The sequence below is a fragment of the Grus americana genome, chromosome 8 (genome assembly GCF_028858705.1).
Source record: "Grus americana isolate bGruAme1 chromosome 8, bGruAme1.mat, whole genome shotgun sequence".
In the NCBI taxonomy this organism is placed as follows: Eukaryota; Metazoa; Chordata; class Aves; order Gruiformes; family Gruidae; genus Grus; species Grus americana.
The window spans coordinates 31,401,317-31,416,569 of record NC_072859.1 but is presented as its reverse complement, the minus strand read 5'-3'; the positions used below and the strand labels follow the sequence as shown (position 1 = coordinate 31,416,569).

Here is a 15,253-nt window from a genome sequence, read left to right as displayed (position 1 = left end):
GGAGAATGCAATTTCCATGGGAGCTTGATAAGGATTTTTCTTTCTTTCTAGTTACCTTTCATTCCAGTGAGCTGAAGCCATATGATTTAATTTTGTCCAAGCACTCCTGTCTCTTCCGCAGTTTTTCTTCCTGGATGTACGTACATCAATGGAAACGCAACCTGAGGTTTCTCTTCCTTCTTCTCCTTTCTGGTCTTCTTTGGAGCTGGATCCCTACTTTTGGTGGTATCCAGTGGACCTGGGTGAGGAGCCCAGTTCATTCTGGAGTTAACAACTGCATTGTGCCTTTCAAGTTGTAAACAAACCAGCTTCCCACTCCAGCTGTCCGCCCCGTGGGTGCGGAAGGGTGGCTGAGCAGTGGGGCTCAGGCTTTGCTACTTGCACATCAGAAGGGAAAACATGGTTATAGTTTGGAAACTCCTCTTGGCACCTTGTCTGTTGCTCCAGAGGTTCCAGGCACTCCTGCTCTCCTGGCAGCTGCAATGCCCAGATGCCAAACTGAGCAACAATACACGTATTTTCTGGTGGTTGGCTTATTCACGTGATTTTTACGTGATCTCTTTGACCGCTTTTCTCATGATGCATCTGGAGCAGGTCCAGGATTGTGCCTCTGGTAGCCTTTTCTGGCTGATGGTGTTTGTGTGTTTGATCAGCTCACGGTTGATTCCTATTAAGAATTTTTGCCTCATACTATGTATTTATCTGAAAATAAACTTTAACTTCAGGTGGTTTAAAGGTAACTTCTGAGGGGGAAAGTCAAGAACCACCTCTGTCCTTTTTGCCAGGTAACTTGTGACTGTAGCTCGTGTGAAGTGACAGAGAGCACCGCCTTTACAAAAGGATGAGTCATCTTTTTTTCGGGACAGAAAAGCGGTGTCTCTTGCAGAAGGACTGTCATCTTCCTTGTCCCAGCTCATCCCTTCCTACCAGTTTGAAAAGAATGCGTTGAGCCACTTCCCTGCATCCAAAGACACTGTCAGTACCTGTGTTTCGGTACCACAGTGAAAACCCTCTTTGCGTCACCATTTTATTTTAGCATAGGTTTTTGGAGCTCAAAAGGGAGGTGGGATTTTGAGGTTTTTCCCTTGCCTAGCTTGGCATGACGCTGCTGTGGGGAATTCTGTTTCTAAGCCTCTCTCTCTTTTCGTGGCAGCAGGGGAACGATGGTGCCCAGGTCCAGGCACAGTGCCTGCCGGGGATCTTCCCATGCCCTACGTCCCTCTGTGGACCTAGCACCTACGCAACTGGGCTACTGATATTTCTAAATTAGGCCCTTCTGGTCCCAAACAAAACTATGAAACTTTGCATTTCTCTTTTCAATGTTCGCATCCCAAGATAAGTCGGGAGGAAAATCAGAACCTATTCAGTATTGTAAATACAGCAGATTATTATCCTGATATGTTATCCAGCAGTAACAAGCTAAATAATTCAGCACACTTTTAGGCCTCTATTCAAACTGACGAGCTAAAATAAAAAGTGTTGATTAAGCTAAGCGCATACCTTGGTGTAGATGGATATTGCTGTTTTGTTTGGTTCGGCTTTTTTCGAATAGGGGAGGTCTGTGATAAATATACAACTATTCTTGTAAGGCTTCTCCTCAGCTGCACATCTTTGCTGTTTTACTGACTGTTCAGTGTGATCACTTTAAACCTGCATTGCAAAACTAGGTTTTTCTATCATAAGCTTGTGGGCTCATGATGGGTTTTATTTTTAATCCTACCTCACTGCTGGAGTTCAAGCATCACATAAAGAAAACCTGGCTGTAGGATGATGATAATGGGTAAGCATTGGCCTCTTGTATTTTCTTAAAGTATTTAATAATTGAGAATTAAATGTTTTTTGTTTTACTTTCTCTCTGCTCTTGCTCCTGTTAAAGACCGTGGGGTTTCTAGAAAACTCAGTATTACCATGCTTGAATAACACATCTGTATTTAACAGTCTCGCTCTCCCCCCGTGGGCAGCTTGTGAAAGGGGAGGTGGCTTTGCGGGGGGCTTTGGTCACTGCTGCTGAGCTCGGATGGAGAAGGTGAGCATGCTCTCCTGGCACAGAGAAGCGTGAGGAGCTGCGAAGGTGGCTGTGCTGCCTTCGTGGTGTGCTGCCATGCTGCGTTAGCGGGGTCTTGGCAGAGGAAGGGAACCCTTTCCAGTCACCTCAGATAGCATCATCTTAAATAGCCTATGACCTGGGATCATCCCATTAGCACACCAGTTTGCAGGGAGTAATATCATTGGATCTATTGACCTCATACTTTGACTATTGAGATAAGTTATTCTGTGTAATAGAGGTGTGTGCTTCCTGTGCACCAAGATCCCTATTCCAAGAAAGCCTGAATGGGTGGAATCCAGATTCAGTTGTTACTCCGTTTGTATATGGACATCCCTGCTTGTAGCATGAGGTAACGGTTAGACTTGGTCTGTGTCTGCACTAGCTGCACCTTTCCATAACCAACCCCTTAAATTCTCAAACTAAAGCTTATATATAAGGGGAAAACAAAAAAAAAACCCTGTGATTTTTGAATGCTGCTTTATCCAATGCAGTAAGTCCATGGAGGAGGACACGGAGGCAAAGGTAGCTGGCAGTCTGCTTAAAGCATTGTGGCAAAGAATAAAATAAATGTTTCTTTGGAAGCTTATTTTTTATAATACGTGGTACATGGATGGAACAATACTATTCCTACTGAAAGAGCTGTTATAACTTTGATAATTAGCCTGATGTTAATGATATGATAGGAGTTCACCCTAGTTTCAAAGACGTAAAGTTGTGTTTTAGAGGCTCAGTTCCCAGGAAACTGATGGAAGAATCTTTAGTCTTGGTATTAGGCATTTAAATAAATTAGCTTTTCAAATAGACTTTTATGGTGTTTGCCTAAATCAGCCAGTTGCTTATGTAAAAAATTCAATATTAAGAAAAGCCCACACATATTCAATTAAATCTTATTTTATTTTATTATATAAATGCTTGAAGTATGAAATGGTCAGATTTTAATCTGAGTTTTCATTGTGGAGGCTCTATCTGTGGACATATTTGACTTGCACCATTTCAATCAAGTTCAGAAGCTGATTTTTTTTTTACTTCTCTGTCAGCACAGATACAGAAAAGCTGTTACAAAATGATCCCTTTAATCCTGTAGCATTCTTATGTGCCGATTAGAATCGGGGTAATTTCAGCCTGTGTTGAAGGAGTTAATCTTCCTGATGGAGATGTGAAAAGTAGGAGCCATTTTAAATCTCAATACCACATGCTGCCTTAGGGATCACACTGTGCTAAAACCCAAGATAAAAAGGCCTGACAAAGATTATTGACGGTTTACCTTTTAATGAGCAGCTTGGATTGATTTTTATTTCCCTTTGGGGCTGCTTGCTTTGCCTGGTTTCCACCCATGATGTCATGATTAACAAAAACAACAACAACAAAATTAAGGCTTCATATCTGAATAATTGCGGAGAAATTAAGAGTAGCTATGGCATTAAAAGGAAACTTGTGCCAAATCCCATTGAACCTCTTGAGAAAAGCCAGAGCATTGGAGTCAATGGTTTGGGGCTTCTCCCATCAGAGGAAACACACCTTCTACCAAAGGCCACCTCTATTCTTTGTTTATATTATACGTTTTAAATGACGTATCTTTCTGTAAATCACCAGCAAAACAAGAAAATGCCTTCAAATGTATTTAATATTATTGCTGAGAAAAGCAATGATTTCCCTTCTTTTGCCAAGCCCCCACCCTCTAAAGCCAACCCTGAACAAACAGCCTCTGGCTACGTTCCCATAATTTCGTTCAAATCCTTCAGCTTCAAAAGAGAGCAGCTCTGCCGCCACAAAACTATCATCCCAAAAGCTCTTAAGCTCTGACATCATCTATTCTGTTTGAGTCCTTGAGTATAGACCTTGCCAGTAAATGGAAATCCCTTTTTCACACGGGAGAAAGGGCGTGTTTTTAAAAAAAAAAAAAAAAATCCCATTCTGCATCAGGGTGAAATACTATTTAAAAAAAAAAAAAAAGAGAAAGAAAAGGCTTTTTCCTAGGCATGGCTTTCCAGAACAAACCCCTTGTTTTCGAAGAACAGGATGGAGCAGAGCCTTCCAGGCAGGCAGATGGAAAGCCGGCGGCATAAAACCGTTCTGCAAAGTGGAAACTTTCCCATGGAAGTCTCCTGTTTTCTGAGGGCAGGAGAGGCGTGTTCCTTCTGCACTGGGTTAAGAGATGGCTGCAGCCTCCGAGGCAGGGTTGGGCAACCTGTCTGTGATCAGTAGGTGGTTTCTGGGTCAGCTGGAGAGTGATAACATGTGTGTGTGGCTGCTCAGAGGCTACAGGGGCTGGAAAAATGCAAATCCAAACCAGTTTGTGAGAATTGAAGGAGCCTGCTGATATATAGGTGTTCCTCAGAGTTATGTTGGGTGGAGGTGTAATTGGAAATGTGGTGGTGAAGAGCACTTGAGGAGTGGTACTTGTGTGAGGCCGTGCAGAGCTGGATGCTGTAGAGCATCGTTCCTTAATGCACTCAGCCTGTTGCAGGAGAGATGCCGTTGGGTGGAGGATGGAGAGGGGAAGAGCAAATGCAGAAGGAAAACTGCTGGTTCAATTGCTTGAACTGTCGCTAAAATCCCCTTCTCAAAATGTGTTGGATTTTCTTTTTTTTTTTAAGACTTTTTTTCTTTAGATGAGTGTGTTGAGTAACTATGGGCTGTTCTCAGCAGTGTAAAATTTCAATTCTTTAAAACACATTCTTACCTATCAAATTGGCAGGCTCGAGGAGCAGTTATTCTGCTGCAACTTCAAATCGCCGCTTCGAAAATTGATCTGGGCTTAGGTATGTCTTTGCGTGTCCATGCTTATTAGCTTCATGTTGTGATTAACTTAATGGGCTATGGAATTTTACATGTACTCTATGCAAATGCAACTGAAAAACCAATTATTGAAAAGTGAAAAATGAACTCTAGGAGACAGTCATTAGACTATTAGAATCCCCAGTTCCTTTGGAAACTGTATTTGGGTAATACGTGGTTTTAATACCGAATTTCAACCCCGGAAAAAGCAATTGGCAATTACACTTTTTCAGGCAGTATAAAAACATTTTGACAGGCCTGCCTGCATGGGCTACTAAGACCCACTGGGCTTTACGAGTTGGAAAATTAGTCACGGCTTCAATAAAACCTTGTAGTCCACTTAGTACCCTATTTTCAAGATCCTTAGATGTACAAGCAGCGTGACTTTAGCTTGGGTGGCTGGTGGGTATAATCCGCGTTAGCTGGGCTGGATCGAGCAGCAGAGATGCTCCCGTGGCCGCTTCCTTCCAGGACTGTCTTCCAGTGAACACGTTTCGTGTGGGTAGGTGGCGGGTAATTGAAGTGCCCAAGACCATGCGGACTGTTCACGGCAGCATTGTTTGGGACAAGCAGCACATCAACGCTGTTCCGTTATGGGATTGTGGCCGGGGCCAGTGGCCCCCAGTTTTGGTTAAAAGCCTCTTTAAAATGAAGCCGCTGGTGGGAGCGTGGTTTACACGTTGCCAGCTGCAGTGAACGCTGACACGGTGATGTCCCGGGCTTGCAGCATCTTGCCGCTCTCACGGAGCGAACGCAAGCGCTAGCGTTTGGTGAGCTGTGCTGCCTCAGACTGCAGCTCACATGGGTGTTTGTAGGGGAGGGAGCTCAATGTAAAGTCAAAAAAAACCTGACGCAAGCCCTTTGTGGAGGGAATGTTGTCAGTCCTCAAATATGCATGGACCAGCATGGTTGTGCCTTCTTTCTTTCTAGCTGGTGAGCTATAACTAGCGCTCAACATGCTGAGAACCACGTTTGGACCCTTTATTCTCCCTTACCTTCCATTTCCATCGCAAGTTTGTCTAGTTTTTGCTGCCTGCAGTTCCCACCCTCCCTCTGCAAGAGGTTTGCCACGTGCTGGTGCCTCCATGCTGGTGGGCTCCCTGTCCTCTGTCAGGTGGAGGAGGTGTGTTACTGTAACACACCCCGCATCTCGCGTTTGGCATCAGCGAGTCCTGCATAAGTCTGCCCCCCCCCCCCCCCCCCCCCCCCCACGTAGAAATGGTTGCTGGACTGGGGACCATCGGCGTACGTGACGGGCCACGAGCATCCGTTCAACGCGCGTGCGTACGCTGCCTTGCGCTGCGGGGAGCGCGGGGCCAGATTCGGTTCTTTGTTTGGCTCACTTCATCTACTGTAAAACGCTCCTTGTAACAGGGTGACAGGCTGGAAGACCTTGTGTAGGAACGAGTCACCCTGAGCTCCACGGGGAGTTGTGCAAACAGATTAGGGGCAGCATCTGACCTTTCATTTTCAGTAGTGCCTAGACACAATTGGATGAAGAGGTGAGAGGGTATCCAAAGAGTACTGGCTGTAATTTAATCAATTGGCATTTAGATGTGCGGTGATGAGTGTCTGAAAATGCTTTGGATGGATGAATATAGGGTACAACCAAAGGGAAGAGAAATAAGGATGTGTAAATTCCGTAGACCAAAGTTTGGAAGAACGTGGTAAAGAGCAGATGAACAGGAGTGAGATGTGATGAATATAACGGAGAAGCTAAAAGCTACTGGACATAAAGCATCAGACGTTGAACCGTTTTGAGTCAATTTGTTTGGGTAGCTTAGAGCCATTTAAAATACCCTCTATACAAATGAAGAGGGGAGAGTAAGAGTAATCAAAGTATAGATAAAGCATGTCTTGAGAATAAAACACGGTGATAAGATTATGAAGCACAGAGAAGGAATAAATATGGTGTGGAAAGCAGATGTGGAGACTGAAGGGAAGGTGCATAAAAGATAGATGTAAATAATAACGCGTTTGTCAAATCCTTGAATGTAAAATGTCAGGGCTTCAAGAACTTGTAAAGGTTATTTACTAACTAAGGCCAGGGTGAAATACTGTTTAAGTACATTGATGCAACACAGCCATGTGCACGCATGCTTTGCCGAATAGCACTGGTTTGATTACATAGTGCCTAAATTAAAAAATAATAATTCTTTGTCTCTTTGTTGCCAGGGAAATGGGAGATAAATGCCATAAGAAATTGATGTAAATTTCTGAGCTTTTAAAAGAAAATGAATTAAGAGAGGGGAGGGGGGAAAATCACACTAGAAATTACAGTGCGTAAGCATTGAAATGTTGTGTTTGGTTTGCATGGCAAGGTTTTGGTAGCGGGGGGGCTACAGGGGTGGCTTCTGTGAGAAGCTGCTAGAAGCTCCCCCTGTGTCTGACAGAGCCAATGCCAGCCGGCTCTAAGACGGGCCCGCCGCTGGCCAAGGCCAAGCCAATCAGTGCCTCTGTGATAACATTTTTAAGAAGAAGAAAAACACTTAGAGAGAGAGAGCTTTTGCAGCCAGAGAGAGGAGTGAGAAGATGTAAGAAACTCTGCAGACACCAAGGTCAGTGCAGAAGGAGGGGGAGGAGGAGCTCCAAGCGCCGGAGCAGAGATCCCCCTGCAGCCCGTGGTGAAGACCATGGTGAAGCAGGCTGTCCCCTGCAGCCCATGGAGGAAGGATGAGGGGGTGTAGCGATTCCACCTGTAGCCTGTGGAGGACCCCACGCCGGAGCAGGTGGAGGCACCTGAAGGAGGCTGTGGCCCGTGGGAAGCCCACGTTGGAGCAAGTTCCTGGCCGGACCGGTGGACCCGTGCAGAGGGGAGCCCACGCCAGGGCAGGTTTGCTGGCAGGACTTGTGACCCCGTGGGGGACCCCACGCTGGAGCAGTTTGCTCCTGAAGGTCTGCACCCCGTGAGAGGGACTCCATGCTGGAGCAGGGGAACGATGAGAGGAGCCCTCCCCCTGAGGATGAAGAAGCGGCAGAAACACCGTGAGATGAACTGACCGTAACCCCCACTCCCCGTCCCCCTGTGCCGCTGAGGGGGGGAAGGTTGAAGCCAGGAGTGAAGTTGAGCCCGGGAAGATGGGAGGGGTGGGGGGAAGTGTTTTAAGAGTTGATTGTATTTCTCATTCCTCTACTCTGTTTTGCCTAGTGATAAATTAGATGAATTCCCTCTCTAAGTTCGGTCTGTTTTGCTCGTGACAACAATTAGTGAGTGATCTCTCCCTGTCCTTGTCTCGACCTGCAAGCATTTCGTTATGCCTTTTCTCCCCTGTTTAGTGAATGAGGGGAGTGAGAGAGCGGCTCTGGTGGGCACCTGGCCTCCAGCCAGGCTCAACACACCACAGATGTATGTTGAAAAATTTGAGATAGAATTAAAATAAAAGACTTGGGATTGAGAAAACTGTACTATTCCATTGTTTTAGGTGTGGGAAGACATTGATAAATTTTCAAAGACCCTTAGGGAATACATTCATAAACAGGATCTAGAAAAATCTACTTTTAAATCTGACTCTGAAATAGGAGAGTCAAATTCTGTAAGAGCCTACATAAGGTATAATGTGGAAAACTCAGTATTCATGCAAAACTACATAATCACATGCAGTATCTAATTAATTCTTTTTAGGAACCAATGTCAGTAGCTAAAAGAGAGAGTCAAAATACACGGGGAGTTTGGCAAAGCGGTCTTTAGCCCACACAGCATTCAGAGGCTCGTCGGCCTCTGGTAGCTGAGCAGGGCAGGTGTCTTCACTCTCTACTTCAGAGACTAGGATTTCACTTGGAAGACTTGAAGCAGTTTTAAGTTATTGGTGTAGAAACAACAGAAGGAATTGTAAATGCTTCGTATGTTAATAACCTGGAAAAGGGAACTTGCAGCAGGATGAGGAAAAAAAAAAAATGCACAGTGATACGAGAACCGGGAAACAAAGAGTTAGAGCGGAGGAAGTAAGCAACTTATTATACTTCTGAATACATCGCATAGATTAAGAGCATAGACAGATAAGCAGGCTGCACAATTTATGGCAAAGCAAGATAAGCCTATGGACAGACAAAGCATGAAATAACCTCCATGGCTGTACACTGACAAGACAGAAAAAGAACAGATGAGAAAGGTAGTTGGATGATGTTGCCTGCATCACAAATGTTATCATCAGTGCATTACAGCAAATAATGTATTAAAGCACGTGTAGCAGGATGACATTTAAATTGGGTGAAATAATCTGACGCCAAACAAAGGACCAGGGACTACCTCTGCAGCCTCATGCATATAGTTTTACTTACGTCTTTCTCTGCTATAGGCCCAGAAAACATATGGCAGAGGGCAGCCAAATTTTTCTTCTGAAGTCCTGAACCATTTATATACACTGTCCCCACATTTACATATACTGTATTGTTAGAGATTGTATTGAGCACGTTCATTAAAATTAACCAATTTGTTGTAATGGCTTCTGGATACATGCACACAATTGCCATAGTCTTGCAAGGGGAGATAGTATCAAGAAAAAATGTTGTAATTACACTCAAGACTTCTAGAATGAGATTTCTGTACTCGCTAAATGTAAATTCATCCCCCAGATAGCTTCTTTCAGCTATTTATCCTCTGAGAATCTATTAGCTGTTGCTATTTCGGTGCAGGTAGTAGGATGACTGTTTATAAAGAGCCGTGTAGATAAATCAATAACATTTGCAAATCTGATGAACTCGGATGTGCTGCCGGTTGCTGTGACCGGGTTGCTCTGCGGCATTAAGTACACTTCACTTGACGGGGAATCTGTTCCCAGGTGGAAAAGTGTGACTTTTTTTTTTTTTTTTGCTGGTCTCCTCAGTGATACAGTCTTTCTTCTTTTCTTCCTGGTTGAAGTAGCTGCAAGTTATGGCACAATTCTAAGCCGGAGCAGCGTGAATTCCCTTCCTCAGTCTTCCCACCTCTGTTCTCTTCTTCTGACGAATGACGAGGTTGCAGAGTCCTGGGCATGCTGTGAACATGGTTGCTGGATGGCCCTTTGCTAGACATCTGTGTGGCTTACTTGTCACGTGCGTCAGATCCTGAAAACCCAATTTGTTTCGTGGATCAGTGATGGGAAGCGGTCTCAATCTTCTCTGTGTCCTCCCTGTTTCTTGCCAGCTCGAAGACATAGGTTACTCTTGGGTGCATCCTTCGAAGAGATTGCCCTTCTACTTCCATATGTGCAGTTGTGTTTTTCTAGGTATTATGATATAGTTGCACTGTGAGCAGGGTTCACATCTTCGAACTAAAATCAACCCTGTTCAATTTTAAGCACATGGACTAAATTGTTAGACCTGTAAATCTTACTTCTGTAGGCAGCAATCCTCCACGTTTTTGGATGTCTCCCACTGGATTAGTGGGAAAAGGCTGCTGCATCTTCAGAGATCCATTGAGTAGAGACAGCGTGTGCATCTGATGTGACCCATGGTGAAGATGCTGCTTTCAAATCTAAATCTGCCAGTCGTGGGATGTTTGGGTCATCAGCTGTATTGCACTGAGGGTGAAGAGCGCAGCAACTCCTTCCTAAATCCTTTATACATGTGATGTAGCACATCCAAAATAATCCCAGAAGAACTTGCTCTGTAGCCTCACTTAGTCACGTACTCTGAATTTAATGACAGCTCCTATCTCACTGCGCTGTAGATGTTCAGCGGGTTAGAGCAGTAGCAGCCGCGTGTGCCATACTGGTTGCGTTTGCCTCTGCTGTAACTGCACAGGAGAAAGGCCTTCATTCACCAGAAGGTCAATGATTAATTCCATGCTCCAGAGTTTGGAGCTGATCCAGCCTAGAACTTCTCCAATATTTGTGTTTAGCTCCAGGATTTTGCAATTTAAGCATTTCTCTAGTCCAAGCAGGGTTATGAAGTCTTGAAGCAAACTCAAAATACTTACCTTGCCCTAAGAGGAATACTCTGCACAACAAAGTTAAAAGGTTTTAATCTGTGCACTTTGAGTAGTGGTTTGATAGTCTCTGAAGATGTCCCATTTAATTTGGAGTTAATTCCACCTTCATTGCTCCATGGATGCACTTGAGGTGCTCTGTGGTGTTTAATTTGGTTTCTTTTGAAAGCCAGATGCAGAGAATTAGAGTAATTATAGTGTGTAACTCAGCTTTTAAAGGCTGTTTCCTTTTTAGAGAGTATAAAGAGTATATAAATTGTTCTAAATGTTTTAGTGGGTATTGATGTCCTGGAAGATTATCCAGCTGGAAATAGAATGCAAGTTCTTTGTGTTTCTCTACCCAAAGATAACATCACTGTTTCTGGCTGCTTTCTTCAGGAAAAAAACCAAACCTGTCTGGGTGGGGGTGGAAACGATGTGTGTCTACACACACGTAGTGCTCTTTGGGGAAAATGCTGACACTTCAATGACAGGAATCATGTTGTAGCACCACCCTGTACTTAGGGTCTAGGAGAACCAGTCATGGACTCACAACCTGCTGTGATGAACATTCTTTGGACACCAACATAATGCCAGTACCCATTTTCAAGTAAATATTTTATGCCACCTCATATGCGCTCTTGCTCATGGGGAGGAGTTTGCCATATACATCTGCAAAAGAACCTTTTATTTCTCTTCTGAAAGCTAACCTTTGTGCTTACAAAACCTCAATAAATATTGGTTTTCCTTTGTGCTAGTGCCTGTTGTGGAATCTTACCCCACCGTTTCTATGTGCTTGCTCTTATGTCTCTCCTGAAGCTGTCCTGTCAGGGGCAAGGACTTTGTTCTGTGTTACTGCAGCACCCTGGCACAAATAGGCATGAAAACAAAGCTTTTGCTCTTCAATTAACCCATGAACAGCTAAGAAAGAAAAAAAGCCAAAGTATCTAGGTCTATCAGGGTTAACTCAAGTCTGCAGCTATTCTGCAAGTCAACTGAGATTCAGAGACTGGAGCTATCAACTGCAGTCTTAATAAGTTTTTAAGGTGCGCTGAAGTTTAAAAAGCAAAATAGTATATGTTAATAAAATATATAAGTAATTGTGCTCTCTCCTTTCAGTGCAGTCATGACTGCAGGTTTTTAGTACAGAATAAAGGCAGTGGGCAGAGGCTTTGTTTTCTTTTCCAGTAACCGAGTGCAATCCTACAGTCATTTCTGGTGCCTGCGTTTTCGGCAGTCAGGTTCAGGGTGTGCAGAACGTGTTTGCACCCACTGGCCGTACAGCGAGGAGCAGCTGCCGTGGGGATTTTCACTGTGCTGAAGAAGTGACTGTTAGGAGCAGTCCGAAGCTTTCTGCACATCTAATCAGCTCTCCCAGTGAGGAACTAAACCAAAAGGAATATATGTACCGCTAAACCTAAATCAAATTTCCTGTGAAAGTGTGAATCTGACACTCAGGTATGACCTGTTTCAGTGCACTGTAATTCACTTGGGCAAAACGCGGTCCTGGAGCTGCCTCGCGCGATGCACGAGCTGTGATGAGATGCACCATCTCTGATGGGGCTCTCGAGGCAGTGGCTGCAGTGGGAATTGTCTGACAGCTTAATAGTTCCATTTCAACTGGCCATACTTACAGTAATGAGGATGTAATTTATTATTTCTTTTTAGCCTGGTTAGAGCTACAAACATATGGTACAATAGCAGAAGAAATTATTTTGGGTAGCAGTCCTTAAATATTTTTTTGGCAATCAAATAACAAGGGAAAGTACAGAACTTCCCATAAAAGCGCCGTACTGGCTTGTTACTGCTCTTCCACCCAAAGGCAAGCCATTCTTCCTCCCATTTCTCACTTGGCTGCGAGTCTGGACAGCGTTGTCACTGTTGGCAATGCTTGCTTAGCTTGCTGTCACCTGGAGGAGAGGATAGCACAGCAGGGTCTCCATCCTTGCTACGGGAAGGGCTGATGTGTTGCGAGAATGATTTTAGGTTTGATTTATTAATTTTTTTAATTTTTATTTTTTCCCCTTGGAAAGTGACTATACCTATGTTCATTATAGTGCAAGAGGAGGTGAGTGATTTTTGGAGTGTCAGTAAAGTTTTATAAAGATCTATTTGAATAAACAGTGAGTCATTTCTCAAATGTGGATGACTACAGTAAAGCATGCAACTACTGACCATGAGAGATTGAGACACTCGTGTCCAGGGCTCTGTGCAGTGCAATACCCAGACCTCGTTTTCTCTTCTTGCAGAAATGGGAAGTTCCAGTTATGGCATCCCATAATGTGTCCATAGTCTTTGTCTGTACGTCCTTAAGGCAGGTTATACCTATGCCGTCTCCTCGTTAGCATGTGAAACTCTGCCACAGAGAGCGAGCACGTGCCCGGGATCCGTAGTTCTGCGTGGTGGCCGATTGCTCTTTCTCTCGTGCACGGAATGATTCCTGCAGCAGCTCTGATGTGGACAACGCGGTTTGATGCACAAACTATCAGATGGGTTTGTGTCTTGATGGTAGCTGAAGGGGCTGTTTCCATCAGAAGCAGAAGGGATCTGAGCTCAGGTGAAAGAACAAAGTCCGGTGATCCCAAATAATATCTCTGTCAACATTTATGGATTTGTGGGGCCGTGAATATATTGCCTCAGCCCTGCAAAAGCCTTTGTAGGGGAAAACAAATCTAGCATGAGTGGTCCTCCAACCAACCTTATTTTCCCTCCTTGCTGGAACAGAGCATGCTTCCCAGTGCTTTCAATGTAAAAGGCATGCTTTGAAAGTGAGACCTCTGACCTCGCTCTATAATGTGGTGATTCCTGGAAGCTGTGTTTTGCTGAAAGCTTTTGCTTTTGAAGGAGAAAAAGAGCAAACACGGATGCTCCATGGAGTCAAAGCTAAAAAGAATTCCTTCCCTTTAATGTTTGCTCTTAGAAGTTGGAGAGGAATTTAGGGCCTAGAATGAGGTGTTGAGGTGTTGGTATAGGGAGAGCTTGTGCCTTACAAATGTTGAGATGAGTGGTGTACCCAGAATCGCCTCCCAAGGCAGATTCTCTGTTGTCCCATCCTGCAGCATTCACAGCCCTGATCCCTTTCCTGAGCTCAGTATTTACATTTATTTCGTGAAAGGTGAAGCCGGTTTCACTTTTGTTCCTGCTAAAGTATGGCTGGAAGAGGTAGAGCTGGAGCAGGAGGAGCCGGAGCAGGAGCTGCCATGCTCGAGGCAGGAATGATGCTGTGAATCCTCTTGGGAAGAGCAGGGAACTGAAGTCACTTTTTTTTTTTTTTCATGTGGTGGGCGTGTGGTGTAGGCTCCAGGCTTTTCTACTGAAGGAGTGTCGGTGATGCCCTTAACCTGCAGTGCTAATGAGGGGAAAAACTACAGAGCACAGACGGGTTAGTTGATAGCTTTCCCAGGAGTTAGAAGGCCATGGAGACAAGTCAGGTATCAAAGTTGCTTTGATTTTTCTAACTCATGAAAATGACAGAGGGATTTGTCTTTGCTAATAATCGACCTCAAGTTTGGATTTCATTCAGGCAAGGAAGGTGCCTTTTTATCCCCCCCCCCCCCCCCCCCCCCCCCCCCCCCGCTTCTCTTTGAGGATAAGGCAGCTGTAGTCAAATCATTTGGATTCTGGCAGGTAAAACGGAAGAGGGGAGTATCAGGGTGGAAAACCCCAGGGTGGAAAACCCCAACGTGAATTTTTCCATCTTTTTAGCTGATGCTGTTTCTTTTGGAAGCTTTCTCATAAATGCACATGTTTTTGTTTTGAATCCAGTCTGTGGAAAGACTAAATGATAAATTGGACGTAGCAATAAAAAAGTCATCTCTTCCTCTGAACTGATTCGTTTGTCATGTGATAAGCTATTGTTACAGAAAATTACTCTAAGTGCCTATTGATTTCACACAGTTGTATGCGAGGACTTATTCTGGAAGAGCCTGGGTTCTTCTCGGCTTCTGGGGAGGGCAGTGGAGACGGACAGTGTGTGGTACCCCACAGATGCAATGCAGCACTTTGGGGGAGCCGGATTCCAAATTTCACCGACTGCTTGATACTAGTTCAAGTCTTGGTTCGTAAATAATAGTTGGGAGGTGAGCTCTCAGAGGCTGTTTTGGGGTAATTTTTTTCCCCTTGTGTTTAGCAATTTGCTAATCATCTCATTTGTAAGTTCTCGAGGGGGGAGGAGGGGACCTTTATTGTGCAATGTAAACTGAAACAGGCTCAGAAGAAAATATTTTGCAGGTATTTGTAGCATACCTACCAGTATAGTAATGGATGGGGAATAGCAGGACTGGAGAAAATCTCCTTTAGCCTTTTTCTTGTGTTAAGTAGCTTGGTTACTGGGGGGAAAAAGGGACTTGAGATTGGGCGAGTGGGGGGAAAAACCCTCCCGCCGGACTGCCTGAAGCTTTGGGTGCCGGAGTAGTTTTGACTGGCTGCTGACAGTAGTCCGTCAAGGCAAGAGGATGCTTCGCTGGCAGCAGCAAACCACAAGCAGCGTTTTTCTGAAGTAAAGACGTCAAAAGACTATATGTGCTTTGCTAGGAAAGTGCCTG

At 44.5% G+C, this 15,253-nt stretch overlaps 1 protein-coding gene across 1 annotated transcript in view; it reads left to right on the top strand.

Moving 5' to 3' along the window:
- The window catches only part of DAB1 (DAB adaptor protein 1), a 467,833-nt gene that overhangs the window by 177,550 nt on the left and 275,030 nt on the right, over positions 1 to 15,253 (top strand). The window lies entirely within an intron of this gene.